The 14,685-nt window shown below is 50.7% G+C and overlaps 2 non-coding genes across 2 annotated transcripts; one reads left to right on the top strand and one right to left on the bottom strand.

Annotated features, from left to right (window-relative positions):
• The first annotated feature begins 7,861 nt into the window (after positions 1 to 7,861).
• On the top strand, positions 7,862 to 7,934 carry trnat-agu (transfer RNA threonine (anticodon AGU)). Its single transcript has one exon. It is a non-coding gene; the product is annotated as a tRNA-Thr (tRNA).
• Positions 7,935 to 10,625: 2,691 nt separating this feature from the next.
• Positions 10,626 to 10,698, bottom strand: trnat-cgu (transfer RNA threonine (anticodon CGU)). The gene has a single exon. It is a non-coding gene; the product is annotated as a tRNA-Thr (tRNA).
• Positions 10,699 to 14,685: the final 3,987 nt, after the last annotated feature.

Below are 14,685 nucleotides of genomic sequence, written 5' to 3'. Positions count from 1 at the left end.
CAACAGAAGGCAAGGCCACTGATGGTGGAGCGATTATAATCAGGGATGGTCAGGAGGGCAGAATTAGAGGAGTGCAGACATAAGGACATAAGAATTAGGAACAGGAGTAGGCCATCTAGCCCCTTGAGCCTGCTCCGCCATTCAATGATTGTGGGGTTACAGAGATAGGGAGGGTTGTGGGGCTGGAGGAGATTACAGAGATAGGGAGTAGTGAGGGGCCATGGAGTGATTTGTAAACAAGGATGAGAATTTTGAAATCGAGGCATTGCTTAACCGGGAGCCAATGTAGGGCAGCGAGCACAGGGGGTGATGGGTGAGCGGGACTCGGTGCGAGTTAGGACACGGGGTCAGCGAGTACAGGGGGTGATGGGTGAGTGGGACTCGGTACGAGTTAGGACACGGGGCAGTGAGCACAGGGGGTGATGGGTGAGCGGGACTCGGTGCGAGTTGGGACACGGGGCAGTGAGCACAGGGAGTGATGGGTGAGCGGGACTCGGTGCGAGTTGGGACACGGGGGCAGCGAGCACAGGGGTTGATGGGTGAGCGGGACTGGGTGCGAGTTAGGACACAGGGCAGTGAGCACAGGGGGTGATGGGTGAGTGGGACTGGGTGCGAGTTAGGACACGGCGGCAGTGAGCACAGGGGGTGATGGGTGAGCGGGACTCGGGTGCAAGTTAGGACACGGGGTCAGTGAGCACAGGGGGTGATGGGTGAGTGGGACTGGGTGCGAGTTAGGACACGGGGCAGCCGAGTTTTGGATCACTTCTAGTTTATATTGGGTAGAATGTAGAAAGAAGTGTGAGAGAGGGGGAAGGGGAGAGGATGGGGAGAGTGAGGGGAAGGGATAGTGAGTGTGGCGAGGGAGGGGCAAGGGAAATGAGTGAGAGACGGGGAAAGCGAGAAATATATGAAGAACAGGTCGTGATGGAGCAGGGAGAGGGAGATTTGGAAGGGGAGAGAGAGTAGAAGAGACACAAGAAGGAGGAGAGGGGAGCCTGTTGTCTCAGGAACAGTCTTGGAGCTGTTTAATATTTATAATTAAATTCCTTGTTCGTTGAAATTGAATTTAAAGACTGAGCTAATTTTGAGTAGGCCCCAGTAAGATTTGAACCTACGACCCCTGGTTTACTAGAGCAGTGTTGTAACCCCTGAGCTATGAAACCACCTGCCCTGGGTTGTGGGTCATTCCCCAGTTAGTGCTGTGTGTTTGAAGAATGAGGAGGGGTCAGTGAAACGCTCAGATTGTGTCTCATCCCCCAGACTCCCTCTCGACTTTCCCTTCTGACTTTCCCCTTCCCCCTCTCTAACCCCTTCCGGCTCGAGAGACAGTGAGCGACAGAGAGAAAGTGATAGAGAGACAGAGAGAGACAGAGAGACAGAGAGATTGGGGCAGAGTGTGACTGAGTTGCCTTGGGATGTTTTACTACGTGAAAGACCCGATATATCGATGTTGAGAGGCGAATATTGAAGAGACGGAGGCAGGAGTCTGGGGGATGAGACACAATCTGAGCGTTTCACTGACCCCTCCTCATTCTTCAAACAAACAGCACTAACTGGGGAATGACCCATGGCCTAAAGCAGGTGACCCCATAGATCTGGGGTTAGAGCACTGCTCTAGTAAACCAGGGGTCGTAGGTTCAAATCTTACTGGGGCCTACTCAAAATTAGCTCAGTCTTTAAATTCACTGTCAATTAACAAGGGATGTAATTATAAATATTAAAAAGTTCCCAGACTGACCCTGGAACTACAAGCACTGTCTTGTCCACATTAAAAGATTACCACATTTAGATTGTACTTGAAGTGCTGTAACCTGCAGATATACAGACTGAAAGCTAGAAAGTGGGATTGGGCTTGGTCAGTGGGTGTGGATACAGTGGGCCAAAATGGGTTTCTGCCTTATTCCCTTCTCACTCAATCTCTCGACCTGACTCTCTGTCTGTCTCTAACATCATCATCATCGGCAGTCCCTGGGAATGGAGGAGAACTTGCTTCCACTTGAAAACTGAGTCCCCATTTATCCATCGTGTTTGTCACATCCTCAAAGAATCCCAACAAATTCGTCAAACATGACTTCCCCTTCATCAATCCATGCTGACTCTGCCTGACTGAATCATGCTTTTCCCAATGGCCTGCTCCGAAAGGAGTGAGAGAGAGGGGGAAGGAGTGAGAGAGGGGGAGAATCTGTCGGAAAGAAAATGCTTTCGTTACCAGAACTAAATCTGCGGGCTGTGTCATCTCCACCCCGGTGGTGGGCAATGGCAGCCGACTGAGAGCATCGGCACAGTTTTCTGTGCCTGGCCTGTGGCGGGTGGTGTAGATGTATGTGGACAACGTGAGCGCCCATCTCTGGATGCGGGCTGATGCATTCATATTTATCCCCTAATTTTCAGAAAGGAGGGATATAAGCGACTTATGGTCGATTTCCAATTTGAATTTGAGCCCGAACAGATATTGATGCATTTTCTTTACCCCGTAAACACACGCTAACACTTCTCTCTCGATCATACTGTAGGTCCTCTCGGCCTTAGACAGACTTCTGGTTGCATAAGCAGCCGGTTGCAATTTCCCAAATTCATTCGCTTGTTACAATACACACCCGACCCCGTACGACGACGCATCACATGCTCGTACCAAACGTTTACATGGATCGTACAACACAAGCAATTTGTTTGAACATGACAGCTTCCGGGCTTTCTCAAAGGCATTTTCTTGGCTTTTACCCCAGACCCATTCATCTCCCTTACGCAGTGGAGGGTGCAGGGGTTCTAACAATGTGCCAAGACCCGGTAAGAAGTTACCAACATAGTTCAGGAGTCCTAGAAACGACCGCAGCTCCGTCACGTTCCGTGGTCTCGGTGCGGTCTCGATTGCCCCCGTCTTCGAATCGGTGGGCCTGATGCCGTCCGCCGCGATTCTTCTCCCCGGGAACTCCACTTCAGGCGTCGGGAAAACGCACTGCGAGCATTTCAGCCTGAGCCCCACATGATTAAGCCGACTAAGGAGCTCCTCCACGTTCTGCAAATGCTCGACGGTGTCCCGACCTGTAACCAAGATGTCGTCCTGGAAGACCACGGTGCACGGGACCCACTTCAGCAAGCTTTCCGTGTTCCTCTGGAATATCGCCGTGGCTGATCGAATCCCAAACGGGCATCTGTCGTAAACGAAAAGACCTTTGTGCGTGTTGAGGCAGGTGAGGCCTTTCGAAGATTCCACCAGCTCCTGCGTCATGTAGGCCAAGGTCAAGTCCGGCTTCGTGAATGTTTTCCCCCACCGCCACCAGCCTGACAAATAGGTCGTCTGCCTTTGGTAGCGGGTATTGATCCTGCAGGGAGAAACGATTGATAGTTACTTTGTAATCACCACAGATTCTGACGGTGCCGTCTCCCTTGAGGATTGGAACGATCAGACTGGCCCACTCATTGAATTCGATCGGCGAAATGATGTCCTCTCGTTGCAGCCTGTCCAGCTCAATGTCCACCCTCTCTCTCACCATGTAAGGTACCGCTCTCACCTTGTGATGGATGGGTCGCGCCCCCGGAATTAAATGGATCTGCACTTTTGCTCCTTGGAACTTCCCGACGCCTGGTTCGAACAGCGAGGGGAACTTGCTTAGGACCTGGGCACATGAGGTGTCGTCGACGGGCGTATCTTTCCCAGCCAGCTCCTGCCGAACAGCGTGGGGCCATCGCCCGGTACCACCCACAGTGGTAAATCGTGCACCGCTCCATCGTAGGAGATCTTTCCGGTAGCACTGCCGATTACGGGAATCAGTTCCTTTGTGTACGTTCTAAGTTTGGTACGAATGGGAGTCAGGACTGGCCTTGAAGCCTTGTTGCACCACAACTTATCGAAAGTCTTTTTGCTCATTATGGACTGGCTCGCGCCCGTGTCCAGCTCCATGGACACCGGGAGCCCATTTAATTCAACCTTCAGCATTATCGGGGGACACTTTGTGGTAAATGTGTGCACCCCATATACCTCTGCCTCCTCGGTCTGAGGCTCTGGTTCATCATGGTCCGCCGTGGATCTGTCCTCCTCTGCAACAAGGTGGTTTGCAGGATTAGCAGGATTTGCAGCTCGCCTGCACATACGTTGGAGGTGTCCCATTGTTCCACAGCCCTTGCAAACGTACCCTTTGAAGCGGCATGAATGGAATCGATGATCACCCCCGCAGCGCCAACAAGGTGTTAATGGCCTTGTATTCATCACCCTTGATGGCGGACTCTGAGTCATCTGTTGACGTGCAGCTACAGGCGTGTAAGTCCTGCCATGTACATTTCGATTTGAAAACAACGTTACTTTGTTCACAGTACTTGTAGCAGCACTAGTGTGCTGAGAGATTTGTTTGATATTGTCACTGGTGGCGATAAACGCCTGGGCTATCGCTATGGCTTTACTCAAGGTTGGGGTCTCTACAGTCAAAAGTTCGCGAAGTATTACTTCATGGCCAATGCCAAGTACAATGAAGCCCTGAGCATGTGCTCCAAGTGTCCTTCAATTTCGCAATGTCCTGCAAGGCCCCTTAGCTCAGTGACATAACTTGCCACTTCCTGACCTTCAGACCTCTTGTACGTGTAGAACCGATACCTCGCCATCAGAACACTTTCCTTCGGGTTCCGATGCTCGCGGACCAGTGTGCACAACGCATCGTACGACTTGTCTGTGGGTTTCGTTGTAGCGAGCAGGATTGTCATGAGGCCATATGTTGATGGCCCATAAACGGTGAGGAGGATCGCCCTTGGTTTGGCAGTGTTCGTTTCTTCTTCCAGCTCGTTGGCCACAAAGTATTGCTCAAGTCGTTCCACGAAGGTTTCCCAATCATCTCCCTCCGAAAATTTCTCCAGGATGCCCACAGTTCTCCGCATTGTTGCATTGGGGTTCGTCATCTGTATCTCGTCGCCTGTTGTTATGTCTTGAAAAAAGTGTCAGACTAGATGCTGCAAGCTCAAAGTAAGTGTGACCGTAGTCCTTTAGTGCAGATCTCAGAGTGCCTCTCCAGCCTGTGAGGCCTCTTTATATACAGGTGCTCCCAAGGGATTGTGGGCTCCCTTTGGACTCCACGGGATAAGCCCTCTGGTGGTTAGACATGGTAATTACAGGTTTACATACATAACAGAAGGAGTGAGAGAGAGGAGGAAGGGGAGAGAGTGGGGAAGGAGAGAGAGTGGGGAAGGAGTGAGAGAGAGGGGGAAGGGGAAAGAGTGGGGAAGAAGTGAGAGAGGGAGGAAGAGAGAGGGAAAGGGGAGAGAGAGGGGAGGGGAAAGAGAGGGAGGAGAAGGGGAGAGAGTGGGGAAGGGGAGAGAGAGGGAGGAAGAGAGAGGGAAAGGGGAAATAGAGGGAGGGAAAGGGGAGATAGAGGGAGGGGACGGGGGGAGAGAGAGAGTGGAAGGGGGAGCGAGTGGGGAAGGTGTGAGTGAGGGAAGGGGAGAGAGGGGGAAGGAGAGAGGGTGAGGTGAGGGAAGGGGAAGGAGGGAGAGGGGAATGAGTGAGAGACGGGGAAAACGAGATAGCGGGAAAGGGAGAGAGGGGTGAAAAGATGTAGAACGGGTCGTGATGGGGAAGGGAGAGAGGGATTTGGAAGGGGAGAGAGTGTGTCAGAGAGACGAGAAGAGGAGAGAGGAAAGGGAGAGAGAAAAGTGAAGGAGTGAGAGAGAGGGGGGAAGGAGCGAGAGAGAGGGTAACGAGTGTGTAAGAGCGGGAAGGGGAGAGAGAGAGGGAGGCGAAAGGGGAGAAGGCAGAGGGTGAGAGAGGGGAATGAGTGAGAGATGGGGAAAACAAGATAAAAATGTAGAACAGGTTGTGTAGATGGGGAGGGCAGAGAAAGATTTGGAGCCTCTGCCTCCTCGGACTGAGGCTCTGGTTCATCGTGTTCCGCCGTGGATCTGTCGTCCTCTGCAACATGATGGTTTGCAGGATTAGCAGGGTTTGCAGCTCACCTGCACATACGTTGGAGGTGTCCCATTGTTACACAGCCCTTGCAAATGTATCCTTTGAAGCGGCATGAATGGAATCGATGATCACCAAGACCACCACAACCTCTGTCGTCGAGCTACAGTACGCGGACGACACCTGAATCTGCGCACATTCAGAGGCTGAACTCCAGGATATAGTCAACGTATTTACTGAGGCGTACGAGAGCTCGGGCCTTACACTAAACATCCGTGAGACAAAGGTCCTCCACCAACCTGTCCTCACCGCACAGCACTGCCCCCCAGTCATCAAGATCCACGCGTGGCCCTGGACAACGTGGACCATTTCCCAAACCTCGGGAGCCTCCTATCAACAAGAGCAGACATTGACCACCAGATCCAACACCGCCTCCAGTGCACCAGTGCAGCCTTCGGCCGCCTGAGGAAAAGAGTGTTTGAAGACCAGGCCCTCAAACCTACCACCCAGCTCATGGTCTACAGGGCTGTAGTAATAGCCGCCCTCCTGTATGGCTCAGAGACATGGACCATGTACAGTGGACAGCTCAAGTCGCTGGAGAAATACCACCAACGATGTCTCCGCAAGATCCTACAAATGCTGGTAAATATTTTCTGCACCCTCTCTAACAGGCTCGAGGGGCCGAATGGCAGAGACAGAGAGAGACAGAAAGAGAGAGAGAGAGACGAAAAGGGCAGAGAGAGAGACAGAGCGACTGGCAATGAGAGGGGGGGAAATAGAAAGTGAGAATGAAGGGAAAGGCAGAAGCGGAGAGATAGAGAGAAGAATAAAGGAGTGAGAAAGATTGGTGAAGGGGGCAAATAGGAATCTGTTGTTTCTGGGTTGGTTGCAGAGCTGTTTAATATTTATTATTAAGACTCTTGTTAATTGACAGTGAGTTTAAATACTGAGCTAATTTTGAGTAGGCCCCACTGAGATTTAAACTCACAATCCCTGGTTTACCAAACCAGGGCTTTAACCCCTGAGCTTTGGAGCTACCTGTTTTGGCATGTGGGTCATTCCCCAGTTAGTGCTGTGTATCAATCTCTGTTTTGTTCTATCTGTCTGTCTGTCTGTCTGTCTGTCTGTCTGTCTGTCTGTCTGTCTGTCTGTCTATCTATCTATCGATCTATCTATCTATCTATCTGTCTATCTATCTATCTATCTGTCTATCTATCTATCTATCTTTCTATCTATCTGTCTGTCTGTCTATCTATCTATCTATCTATCTATCTGTCTGTCTGTCTATCTATCTATCTATCTATCTATCTATCTCTCTATCTATCTATCTATCTGTCTATCTATCTGTCTATCTATCTATCTGTCTGTCTATCGATCTATCTATCTATCTATCTATCTATCTATCTATCTGTCTGTCTATCTATCTGTCTGTCTATCTATCTATCTATCTATCTATCTATCTCTCTATCTATCTATCTATCTGTCTATCTATCTGTCTATCTATCTATCTGTCTGTCTATCGATCTATCTATCTATCTATCTATCCATCTATCTATCAGGGGTCAAACACATCGCTGAGGGATGCATTATGGGTAAAAACCCCAACTGGTTCATTTTACCCTTCATCACATCCTGGGAATAAAGCAGGAAGTGTGAAATATCGGGTTATATACGGGTGGCTCTGAGACTGGGTGATTCATCCCTGAACAATCATAACAACACAAGAAATAGGAGCAGGAGTGAGAGAGAGAGCCAGAGACAGAGAGACAGAGAGAATGAGGCAGATTGTGACTGAGTTGCCTTGGGATGTTTTACTACGTGAAAGACCCGATATATCGATGTTGAGAAGTGAATATTGAAGAGACGGAGGCAGGAGTCTGGGGGATGAGACACAATCTGAGCGTTTCACTGACCCCTCCTCATTCTTCAAACACACAGCACTAACTGGGGAATGACCCACATCCCAGAGCAGGTGGCTCCATAGCTCAGGGGTTAGAGCACTGGTCTAGTAAACCAGGGGTCGTGGGTTCAAATCTCACTGGGGCTGACTCAAAATTGCATCATAATTTAAATTCATTGTCAATTAACAGGAGCTTTAACTATAAATATTAAACAGCTCCCAGACTGACCCTGGAACCTTTTTGTCCACGTTAAAAGATGACCACATTTAAAAAGAACTTGAAGTGCTGGAACACACAGACCTCGAGCTGGAAAGTGGGATGAGGCTGGGTTGCTCTTGGCCGGCCGGCGTGGATACGATGGGCCAAATGGGATTCTGCCTCTCCATTACTCTTTTTCCTTCTCACTCAATCTCTCAACCTGACTTTCTCTTTCTCTCTCACTCTTTGTCTCTAACATCATCAGCATAGGTGTGATATATTCACAGGGCACAGCACACACAGCTTCCTAACATGGCGCGCAGCTCTCTCGGAAGTCTCCGGAAACCCGCCGAATTCTGTTTATTATTAACTCTGCACTTGCAGTACACAATACATCCACATCCTCAATGTGGAGCTACAAACATTACAAGCTGACAGACATTGCAAGAGGCAGTCCCTCGGAATCGAGGAAGACTTGCTTCCACTCTTAAAATGAGTTCCCCTTGATCCACCTTGTTGGTTACATCCTCAAAGAATTCCAGCAACTTAGTCAAATATGACTTCCCCTTCATAAATCCATGCTGACTCTGCCTGACCCAATTATGCTTTTCCCAATGGCCTGCTCCTGAAGGAGTGAGAGGAGAGTGGGGGGAGGGGAGAGAGGGGGAAGGGGAGAGAGGGGGAAGGGGAGAGAGGGGGAAGGGGAGAGAGGGGGAAGGGGAGAGAGGGGGAAGGGGAGAGAGGGAGAAGGGGGGAGAGAGAGGGGGAAGGGGGGAGAGGGGGAAGGGGGGAGAAGTGCAGATCCATTTGCAGACCCCCGAGGCACAGGCCGCTCGTCGCGACCACCAGGAGGCGAAGATCAACCGAGCAGCGGTTACAGACGGGGGTACCCAGCACCCGAAGCCGACGACCTCTTGGCGGCGACGGAAGAGGCTCCAGGTCGACCAAGCGGAGCGGGGCTCCGGCCGAAACCATCCGAATGTGTCTTCCCGACGCCAGAGGCGGGAAACCCTGGGGAGGAAGATGGCGGCAGTCGAGAGAAGCGTCCAGACCACGGGTCGAGAGAAACGTCCAGACCACGGGATGTGGCCGCTACGGAACAGAGGCATGTGTTGGCCAGCGAGGAAGGCCACTGGGTTTGGGGCAAAGGTAAAGGGGGGGGCCGCTGAGAAGGCCAGGACCCCACTATGTTCCAATAAGTTGTTTGCACTGTGGAACCCATGTGAGCGTTCTTTCGCGGCCAATGGTGTACTATCATATGGGGTCGGGGGTACGTTAAAACAAGCCAAAGTAGCGGGCAAACACCAACCAGTCGTATATGTATCTGACAAAGTACTTGTAGCAAGTGATGTGTTATCACATTACCGCCTGCTCACGGCGAACCGCCAGACGGGAGTGTTGCAGCTTATCCGTCGCAAAGACGTAATGCTCATCCCATCAGATTGCCCCCCCCCCCTGTGGGGCAAACCCTGCAACGTGTTACAAAGAAAGGCAGGGAGGCTACACACAGTCGGTGTTGCGGGAACCTCCGTACTACGTCCCAGGATCCACGGGGGACCACACGGCCTCCCGCTACCACTGAAAGTCTCAGGGCCGTATCGGCCCATCCTGGGCTCTCCAGGCCTTAGGGTCAGCGACAATAGTCCGCAGCGGGCAGCCCAGATCACCAAGCCGAGCACCACACGTGTCGCGGTAGACTTCCTACAGACCCCGGCTGTCCCGGGTTGCTACGCAGTCACCGGACAGAGTCGCTCAGGACCGAGCCTTCCGCCTGCTATCAGCAGAGAATGCACCATGATCGTACGGCCCCCCTCCACACCACATCAGAATAAGTGACGTGGACAATATTCAGGGCCCCCAGATGGGGCCGAGAGCACTGTGTGAGACAAAGAGGGGAATGGAGTGTGTGTGTGTGTGTGATGAAAATGGAGTGTTTGGTTGTGAAACCATGTACTGAGCAAACGCAGAAAGCGTTTGGACCAGACCAGACTGCAAACTATCGACAAGCAGGCCACCAGTGCTCTAACCCCTGAGCTATGGAGCCACCTGCTCTGGGAAAGACAGGGGAAGGAGCAGGAAAGAGAGGGGAAGGGAAAAGAGAGAGTGGAAGGAGTGCGAGAGAGGGGGAAGGGGAGAGAGAGAGGGATAGGGAAGGAGTGAGAGAGAGGGAAGGGGAGAGACGGAGGTGGGGAAAGAGAGGGGGATGAGAGAGGGGGAAGGGAAGGGGAGAGAGTGGGGAAGGGGAGAGAAAGGGGAAAGGGGAGAGAGAGTGGATGGAGTGAGAGAGGGAAGGTGAGGCAGGGAGGAAGAGAGAGGGGAATGGGGAGAAAGGGAGGAGAAGGGGAGTCGGAGGGGAAGGGGAGAGAGAGGGAAGATAGAGGAGGAAGGAGAGAGAGGATAAGGAGTGAAAAAAGAATGAGAGTAGATAGGAGAAGGGGAGAGGGAGAGGGAGAGGAAAGGACAAGAGGGGAATGAGTGAGAGACGGTGAAAGCGAGATAGTGGGAAAAAGATATCGAATGGGGAAGAGAGAGAGAGAGTGCAAGAGACGATAAGCTTTTGTTCCAGGAACTAATTTAATATTTATAATTAAAGCCCTTGTTAATTGACGGTGAATGTAAATACTGAGCTAATTTTGAGTAGGCCCCAGTGAGATTTGAACCCACGACCCCTGGTTTACGAGACTAGTGCTCTAACCCCTGAGCTATGGAACCACCTGCCCTGGGGCTGTGGGTCATTCCCCAGTTAGTGCTGTGTGTTTGAAGAATGAGGAGGGGTCAGTGAAACGCTCAGATTGTGTCTCATCCCCCAGACTCCTGCCTCCGTCTCTTCAATATTCGCCTCTCAACATCGATATATCGGGTCTTTCACGTAGTAAAACATCCCAAGGCAACTCAGTCACACTCTGTCCCAATCTCTCTGTCTCTCTCTCTCTATCACTTTCTCTCTGTCTCTCTCTGTCTCTCTTTCTCACTCCCTCTGTCTCTCTATCACTTTCTCTCTGTCGCTCACTGTCTCTCGAGCCGGAAGGGGTTAGAGAGGGGGAAGGGGAAAGTCAGAAGGGAAAGGAGAGAGCGAGAGAGGGAGGAGAGAGACTGAGGAGTGAGTGGAGAGAGAGGAGCGGAGAGTGGGGAGTGGAGAAAGCGGGGGAAAGGGACAGGGAGAGGGAAGGAGAGAGTGAGAGTGGGAAGGGGAGATAGAGAGAGAGAGAGAGAGAGATGGAGAGAGAGAGGAGCGTGTCAGTAGTGGTTATTACATCAACAGTCCACTTGGTGGGGCTCTATTAGAGGAAGAGAGAGGGAAGGGGAGAGTGAGGGGAATGAGTGAGAGAGAGGGAAGGGGAGAGTGAGTGGAATGAGTGAGAGAGAGGGAAGGGGAGAGAGAGGGGAAGGAGTGAGAGAGAGGGAAGGGAGAGTGAGGGGAAGGAGTGAGAGAGAGGGAAGGGGAGAGTGAGGGGAAGGAGTGAGAGAGAGGGAAGGGGAGAGTGAAGGGAAGGAGTGAGAGAGCGGGAAGGAGAGAGTGAGGGGAAGGAGTGAGAGAGAGGGAAGGGGAGAGTGAGGGTAGGGAGTGAGAGAGAGAGAAGGGGAGAGTGAGGGGAAGGAGTGAGAGAGAGGGAAGGGGAGAGTGAGGGGAAGGAGTGAGAGAGAGGGAAGGGGAGAGCGAGGGGAAGGAGTGAGAGAGAGGGAAGGGGAGAGTGAGGGGAAGGAGTGAGAGAGAGGGAAGGGGAGAGAGAGGAGAAGGAGTGAGAGAGAGGGAAGGGGAGAGTGAGGGGCAGGAGTGAGAGAGAGACGGGGAAGAGGAGAGACAGAGGGAACACCAACAATAATGTATATTTATATAGCGCCTTTAACGTAGTGAAACGTCCCAAGGTGCTCCACAGGAGGATTATGGGATACAAATTTGACACCGAACCACAAAAGTAGAAATTAGCGCAGGTGAAGAGATTGGTTTTAAGGAGTGTCTTGCAGAAGGAAAGAGAGGTAGAGAGGGGAGAGGTTTAGGGAGGGAGTCAGTGAGCACAGGGGGTGATGGGTGAGTGGGACTCGGTGCGAGTTAGGACACGGGGGCAGCGAGCACAGGGGGTGATGGGTGAGCGGGACTCAGTACGAGTTAGGACACGGGGCAGCGAGCACAGGGGGTGATGGGTGTGCGGGACTCGGTGCGAGTTAGGACACGGGTCAGCGAGCACAGGGGGTGATGGGTGAGCGGGACTCGGTGCGAGTTAGGACACGGGTCAGCGAGCACACGGGGTGATGGGTGAGCGGGACTTGGTGTGAGTTAGGACACGGAGCAGTGAGCACAGGGGGTGATGGGTGAGCGGGACTGAGTGCGAGTTAGGACACGGAGCAGCGAGCACATGGGGTGATGGGTGAGCGGGACTTGGTGTGAGTTAGGACACGGAGCAGCTGAGTTTTGGATCACCTCGAGTTTATGTTGGGTAGAATGTGGGAAGAAGTGAGAGACAGGGGGAAGGGGAGAGAGAGTCGTGGAGGGGAAGAAAGCGATCTTCTTATCGGAGGCAGGTCTGACATTATACAAAACACTTGTAAATCTGCTTGTGCCTGACGAGCCATAGGACACAACACTTAAAGAGATTTTAACGAAGCTGGAGCAGCACTATAACCCGTTAGAAATTGCTGAAAGCTATCGTTTCGGGATTCGGAATCAAAAGGCTGATGAGAGTATCAGTGATTACATCGTAGCATTAAAAAAGCTATCGATACACTGTAATTTTGGAAACTTTCAAAACCGAGCATTACGGGATTGTTTTGTTTGTGGGGTGAAAAATGATGCGATCAGAAGGAAGTTATTGACGACGGATGACTTGACTTTTGAGATTGCTTGTCAGACAGCGAGGTCGATGGGCATGGCCGAACAATATTCCCGAGAATGAAATAATAATTACAGTCGTCAGTCAACCGAGGTAAATCACCTGCAGGTTCAAAGTAAAAGATGGTGGGGGCCCAAAGTCTCAGAAACTGCAAATTCTAACAGAGTGTCGAAGTCATGCTATAGGTGCCTGGGACAACACATTGCTCAAAGTTGTCCATACGTGAAGGCAGAGTGTTTCTTCTGCAGGAAGACTGGGCATCTTGCAAAGGCATACCGACTGAAGGGCAAACCAGTTTTTAAAGCTATGAGCCCAGCGTTCAAAGCTATGATAGAAATCCCAAGGGACTACATAGCATGGAAGAACAACAACAGGACGAGGTGATGTTCGAGTTACATGTCATCAGAAGCACGAGGTTAACGGACAGCGATCCGGCAAGCATCTAAAGCCACATAGATGTTACGGGATTCAAGGTACCAATGGAAATTGACATGGGTACATCCATGAGTGTAGTACATCGACAAATTGCGTGATTTCCAACTGGAGACATCCAAGATCGAGCTGCGAGGCTACTCGGGAGAGAAAATTCCTGTGGTAGGTCGTATCACCGTACCAGTAAAATACAAGGATCAATCTCAGAGCTTTCCTCCAATAGTAGTGAAAGCAGACAAGCCTGCCTTACTAGGAAGAAATTGGTTGAGCTCACTGAAGCTGGATTGGAGTAAGATTTTCTGTGTGGAAGTGAGATTTTCATCAACGGATGAGGTTATCAAGCAGTATCCGAAGGTGTTCTGTGAAATGGGCAGTCCGATCCAAGGTTTCAAGGTGAGTGTCAGGGTACAGAAGGACGCTAGATCAGTTTAATTACAAGCCACGTTCCGTACCATATGCACTCAAGGAGAAAGTTAAGCAAGAACTCAAAAGACTAGAGACTGAGAACATAATTTGGAAGATAGATTGATGTATATTGGGCTACACCCATTGTTGTTGTACCTAAGTCCGATGGTAAGGTAAGATTGTCTGGTGATTATAAGGTAACCGTAAACCAGGATCTAGAGGGTAATGTCCCCAATACATTGCTGAATATAGAAGATTTGTTCACAACACTGACAGGTGGTCAGATCTTCTCAAAACTGGATCTTACGAATGCCTACTTACAGCTTGAACTAGATGAGGAGTCCAATTCATGCTTGACTATAAATACTCATCTAGGCCTATATCAATTAAATAGGTTACCGTTTGGAGTGTCTTCTGCCCCTGCCATATTCCAAGGGGTAATGAACCAGATTTTGCAAGGTATTGAAGGGGTAGTATGTTATTTAGATGACATACTAATTTCAGCATCAAATAGGCAAATTCATAATAATACAGAAACATAGAAACATAGAAAATAGGTGCAGGAGTAGGCCATTCGGCCCTTCGAGCCTGCACCACCATTCAATGAGTTCATGACTGAACATGCAACTTCAGTACCCCATTCCTGCTTTCTCGCCATACCCCTTGATCCCCCTACTAGTAAGGACTACATCTAACTCCTTTTTGAATATATTTAGTGAATTGGCCTCAACAACTTTCTGTGGTAGAGAATTCCACAGGTTCACCACTCTCTGGGTGAAGGTGTTTCTCCTCATCTCGGTCCTAAATGGCTTACCCCTTATCCTCAGACTGTGACCCCTGGTTCCGGACTTCCCCAACATTGGGAACATTCTTCCTGCATCTAGCATGTCCAGTCCCATCAGAATTTTAAACATTTCTATGAGATCTCCTCTCATTCTTTTGAACTCCAGTAAATACAAGCCCAGTTGATCCAATCTTTATTGATATGTCAGTCCCGCCATCCCGGGAATCAGTCTAGTGAACCTTCGCTGCA

Source organism: Pristiophorus japonicus, unplaced genomic scaffold (genome assembly GCF_044704955.1).
Source record: "Pristiophorus japonicus isolate sPriJap1 unplaced genomic scaffold, sPriJap1.hap1 HAP1_SCAFFOLD_750, whole genome shotgun sequence".
Lineage (NCBI taxonomy): Eukaryota > Metazoa > Chordata > Chondrichthyes > Pristiophoridae > Pristiophorus > Pristiophorus japonicus.
Note: the sequence above shows the minus strand (reverse complement) of the source record. Positions and strands in the feature narration are given on the sequence as shown.